This window comes from Dendropsophus ebraccatus, chromosome 1, assembly GCF_027789765.1.
Source record: "Dendropsophus ebraccatus isolate aDenEbr1 chromosome 1, aDenEbr1.pat, whole genome shotgun sequence".
In the NCBI taxonomy this organism is placed as follows: domain Eukaryota; kingdom Metazoa; phylum Chordata; class Amphibia; order Anura; family Hylidae; genus Dendropsophus; species Dendropsophus ebraccatus.
In genome coordinates this window covers 32367832-32374198 of record NC_091454.1, presented here as the reverse complement: position 1 = coordinate 32374198, position 6367 = coordinate 32367832, and positions in this window count along the sequence as shown.

Below are 6367 nucleotides of genomic sequence, written 5' to 3'. Positions count from 1 at the left end.
ATTATGTTGCCAAAGGCAGAAGCAATGAGACAGGAGAAGCATAAGCCGCGCAGTATTAGCGATGACTGCTCCAGTCATTATGTAGCAGAGCTGAGTTGGCACATGATTTGCGCTCATTAATCTATTCTTACATTCCATCACTGTCATGGCGGCTAAACCCCCAGAATAAATCCACGAATCGATTTAACCATGAGCCGGTTTCTATATTCATGCTGTTTGACGTCTATAGGTTTAGTTCTTTATCAGGGGAATACAGCAATGCAGAATTTGGAAGGAAAAGAATCTCTGTCATTAGCGAACAGAGCTGTCAAGATGGGGAGACAAGGAGGGCATTGTGCGGAAATTCATCTTCCTTAGGCTAGGTTCACACTGCGTTTTCAGCATCCGTTTAACGGATCCGTTTTTTTTAACGTCCAGAAAAATAGGGTCAGCAACGTTTTTTGGTCTGTTTTGGTCCGCCAAAAAAAACGGATCCGTTTTTTTTATAATGGAAGTCAATGGAAAAACGGATGCACACAAATGAATCCGTTTTTTGCAATCCGTTTTTCATGCGTTTTTTTAAAAAAACGGATGCGTTAAACGGATGCTGAAAACGCAGTGTGAACCTAGCCTTATCCTTCCTTTTTCTTCAAAAACTTTTATTGATAATGATTCACTATAAGGTTTAAACCTGTTGTCAGGAATAATCTGGCGTGTGTTGAAGTGAAGCATTCTGGGAAATGCTACTAAGTAATGCGCTCGTCTAATAAATGATGGCGATGCTTAAAGGAATTTTACTGGATCGACCTTGGAGGAAGCTCCCATTCATCCACTGCAGTTTGCACATGTGGTAATTCGTTTTCTTTAATATTTGGATTCAAAATCATAGAAGACTTTAAGATCCACCTCTTTTTCCACTAGGGATGTCCTCAAAACACCCAGAAATGATGATGTTTAATACTATTTTATAAGAACAGCCCCCCTTTCCTGGTTTACAGTACTCTCCAACAAAAATCTACACAGAAACAAATATGTGATCTTTCCTCCCAGGTTTCTTTGCCAATGGCATACAAATATGGCATAAAAATTCTAGGAATAAAGCATGCTGCAGACTGAAAAACAGGTTCATCAAACAGTAAAAACCACATACCCTCATGCCGCATTGCATACAGCATAGAAGCTCTATCCAGGGCCGGATTTGCCAAAAGGCACTCTGGGGGGAGTGGGGGGTGGCGGTCAGCGTCTACAGGGCAGTACATTTTTTTTTTTACTCCCTCGCTAGCCATTTAAAGCCACAGCTGGGGGGACACTGGGACTTTTGTGCAACCTAGCGAAAGTGCCCGTTTAAGGGTGATACTATCACTATCCAGCTCACTTGAGTCAGCACACTGAGTAGAGATTTTTAACTTATATATTTATTTATGTCAAAAAAATATGAGTAGGGTTCCCTGTCTAGTTCATAACCAGCCAGGTAAAAAACAATTACTATTTTTTGTTGGTCCAGGACTGCTGGTACCAGTCCCTTCCCAGTACCCCTGTGGCAGTGGATGGTGGGGTAATAATGCAAGGGTTAATGCTAGCCATTTTACAGGCTAATACTAAGCCAGAGGTGTCAAACTCAGGCACCCCAGCTGTTGCAAAATTATAATTCCTATCATGCCTGGACAGCCAAAGCTTTAGCTTGATAGGAATTGTAGTTTTCAACAGCTGGAGGGTCTGAGTTTCATACCTGTGCATTAAGCCCCAACTTAGCAATATAAGCCATATATCAGACAGGTTCCACTACTAAGCTTGGAAAGTGAGTAAAAATACCCCCAAAACATACACCAATAAAATAAAATAAATACACAACCCAACACTCACACCTCACCATTCCTGTATATATTGCATCTTCAGCTGCACTGCAGCCTCCAGTGGTCATGTGATGGTCACCAGAGGCTACAATGCAGGTGAAGGCCCAGCTACTATTGGGGAGGGGTAAGTGAAGTGCTATCAAGTGCTATATGTGACTTAAATGTGCATAATGGTCTCAAGTGGAACCCTATTAGAAGGAGAAAGCTGAGTTACTTAATGGCTTCTTCAGTTCTGTATATACAAAAGAAGAGGATGGAGCTGCGGTGGGCGGGGCCAGTACTGAGGTGGGTGGGGCCAGTGCTGCTAACACATGTAATGTACTGAACTGGTTTACTATAGATATGGTCCAAGATAAATTAAATAAACTCGATGTAACCAAAGCACCAGGGCCTGATGGATTACACCCCAGAGTTCTTAGGGAACTCAGTTCTGTAATTTCTCTACCCTTGTATGAAATATTCAGTGATTCTTTGCTTACTGGTATTGTGCCGAGGGACTGGCGTAAGGCAAATGTGGTGCCGATCTTCAAAAAGGGCTCTCGAACTTCCCCAGGTAACTATAGACCTGTAAGCTTAACGTCCATTGTGAAGAAACTATTTGAGGGGCTTATAAGGTACTACATCCAGGAATATGTAGTGGCTAATAGTATTATAAGTAATAACCAGCATGGTTTTACTAAGGACAGAAGCTGTCAAACCAACCTAATATGTTTCTATGAAGAGGTAAGTAGAAGCCTGGATGGCGGCGCGGCTGTGGATATCGTGTACCTGGATTTTGCAAAAGCGTTTGACACAGTTCCTCATGGACGTCTGATGGGTAAGTTAAAGTCTATCGGTTTGGAAAGTTTAATGTGTAACTGGATTGAAAACTGGCTTAATAATCGTACCCAGAGAGTGGTGGTCAATGATTCCTACTCCGAATGGTCCCCGGTAATAAGTGGTGTACCCCAAGGGTCAGTACTGGGCCCACTTCTGTTTAACTTGTTTATTAATGATATTGAGAATGGAATTAACAGCAATGTTTCTATCTTTGCAGATGACACCAAGCTTTGTAGTACAGTACAGTCTATGGAGGATGTGCAGATGTTACAGGATGACTTAGACACACTGAGTGTTTGGGCGTCCACTTGGCAAATGAGGTTCAATGTGGATAAATGTAAAGTTATGCACCTGGGTACTAATAACCTGCATGCATCATATGTCCTGGGGGGAGTTACTCTGGGAGAGTCACTGATAGAGAAGGATCTGGGTGTACTTGTAGATAATAGACTACAGAACAGTACACAATGTCAGTCAGCTGCTTCTAAGGCCAGTAGGATATTGTCATGCATTAAAACAGGCATGGACTCACGGGACAGGGATATAATATTACCGCTTTATAAAGCCTTGGTGCGGCCTCATCTGGAGTATGCCGTCCAGTTTTGGAACCCGATTCATAAAAAGGATGTTCTAGAGCTGGAGAGGGTACAAAGACGGGCAACTAAACTAATAAGGGGAATAGAGCATCTTAGTTATGAGGAGAGATTAAAATAATTACATTTGTTTAGTCTGGAGAAGAGACGTATAAGGGGAGATATGATTAACTTATTTAAATATATAAATGGCCCCTACAAGAGATATGGGGAAAAGATGTTCCAGGTAAAACCCCCTCAAAGGACAAGGGGGCACTGCCTCCGCCTGGAGAAAAAAAAGTTCAATCTCCGGAGGCGACAAGCCTTCTTTACCATGAGAACTGTGAATCTGTGGAACAGTCAACCACAGGATCTGGTCACAGCAACAACAGTAGATGGCTTCAAAACAGGGCTAGACAAGTTCTTAGACCAAAATAATATAAATGCATATGTATGGAACCTATCACCCCTCCCCCTTCCCTGTATCCATCCCCTCCTTGGTTGAACTTGATGGACATGTGTCTTTTTTCAACCGTATTAACTATGTAACTATGTAACTATGATTTTACTGGTCAAAGCTTGTGGCTTAAAGGGAACATGTCATCTGTTTTATTCTGTGCTCATCCACAACAGCAAGAAACAGATACAGGCAGCGGGAATAAAAGTTAAAAGATCCCCTAGGACTTGGGAATTTATTCATGGGGGGCAGTCCCCATGGCTGTTCTCTGCTCCACCAGCACTAAGTGATGGATCCCACTCTAGGCCTGCCTGAGAGTTTCACAGTAAATCTCAGCATTTCAGCATCCTGCTCAAAAGACACTGATGAAGAAAACACAGTAACTTGTGGACTCATGGATCAGTTAATTTCCCTTGCCTTGGTTTCCTAATTTTTGGGATCTGGTGCACGGAACTGCCTTCAAATGGGCATATTTTGGCTGCAATATGGAAGAAAACAGGAGAAGTCCAGTGATTTATAAAATTTGTTAGCCGGCAGGGGGGGGGACATAATAAACAATCACTACTTACCTCTCCCCTTGCCTCCAAAGCACTGCAGTACAGTCTCCAGGACCTCCGCGAGAAGGCATTATCCCCCGAGTTCTGATGTTTTCACAACTCGGGGGAAAATACCTGACCCATCGGCCAGTCACTAACTGGCTGAGTGGGCAATCCATCAGCCGGTGATCCCGGAGCCTAACATACACTATAAATAAGAGCCCATGTTAGCCACCTCAATTTTTACATCAATTGTTTGTACCTCCATGCCTTGTAAGAGCATACAATAATTTACTGGTACTTTATCTGGCTGTTGGGAAAAAAAATCTGCTTAAAACACCACTACTTTAGTGGGCTAGTGCATGATGTAGGCATTGACTGCTTCACATTGCTGGTACAAGTGGTCCATATACAAGGTGAAATTTCAGTAGGTTGGAACATTGCAGATGGGCAGACTGTTCTTTTGTTACAAGTCCATCTTAGATAGCATGGCAGTGCTTTATCTTAAAGGGGTTATCCAGCGTTACAAAAACATGGCCTTTTCCTTCCTGAGACAGCAACACTTTTATCTCCAGTTCAGGTGTGGTTTGCAATTGAGCTCTATTCACTTCAATGGGGCTGAGTTACAGAACCTCACCCAAACTGGAGACGAGAGTTGCCATGTTTTGTATGGATAATCCCTTTAATCCCCTATTACACAGAGCAATATTTTAAAAAAGCGAGTACCGTTCCCCGCTCGCTGTACTTCACTATTACATGCACAGACAGTGAGCAGGTAGCAGAGGGAAGGCTACCCGAACAATCCTTAGATCATTCAGGCAACCCATTGAAGCAGCTTAAAGTCCTATTAAACACAGTGACGCACTACAGATCATTGCGGATCTTTCAGCATGTGGAAAGACCTCAATCAACTGACATTGTGCATGTCAGATGATTGTTGCCTTTCAACATGTGCTATAGGACCTTAAAGGGGTACTCCAGCGGGGGGGGGGGCTATTTTGGGATCTGGTCAGGGAGGAGGTGGCTGAGAGAAAAGACGTCCACTTACCTCACAGGATCCAGCGGCGGGTCCCGTATTGTGGCACTCTGGTCCCCGGTGCCCGGCCGCTTCATGGTGTCTGACACGGGCTCGAGATGTGACGTCTCAAGTCCGCTCAGCCAGTCAGTGACAAAGGCGGGATCCATTTCAAGTTACGTCTCGAGCCCGCGTCAGACACCAGGAAGCGGCCAGGAATCGAGGACCGGAGCGCCGCGATACGGGACCCGCCGCCGGATCCGGGGAGGTGAGTGGACGTCTTTTCTCTCAGCCACCTCCTCCCTGGCCAGATCCCAAAATAGCCCCCCCCCCCCGCTGGAGTACCTCTTTAATACATGTGAAATGAGGAATGGGAGGTGTTCATTGATGAGAAGGAGCTGGACAAGTACCTGTTATCAGAACCAAATCTGTACAATAGGGAAGGTGTTACTGCTGCCCCCTCCCCCCTCGGATAACTCACTGGCATGGCCAGGCATCAATGTTATTGATCTTACGCCAGCCCCCTTCTTCATTGCCACACTCCTCCACGGATGTCTTCTCCTCCATAATACCCTTCTATTACACCTACTATTACCACTTGTACCACCACCATAGCTACCAGTCACCCTATTGCCACAACCACCTGGAATACCATTGCTACTACAATTTCCTTGCAGAAATGTTCCGCACTATGTGAATACGATTTGTAAAATCTTTCCACATACCTTGTCCTGTAATTCCCCACACACTTTACATGTGCAAATTTGCAAGTAAAATCTATCACCTTTATGCGCCCTCTCCCTAAAGGTAATAGGCATGAATTGATGAGATCTGTGTCTAAGGCATGAATTTTGTGAGTTTTACTATAATTATATCATTATATTTCAGCGTATATAAGTGTATGGTATTTGTACTGTAATTAACATTGTATGAGAACTCTGCACAACAGTGACAGCTTAAATGTATTATAGTCTGCAATTCTGGCACTTCATCAAAAGATCTACTGCAATGGAACACATTCTCTTTGATTCTGCTTTTGATGTTGTCCGTTCTTAGATCATAAAGCATTACCTTGTTATTAAACTTTCACTACATTAAAAATCATCTATAGAAGGTACATTTTGCAACATACTTTT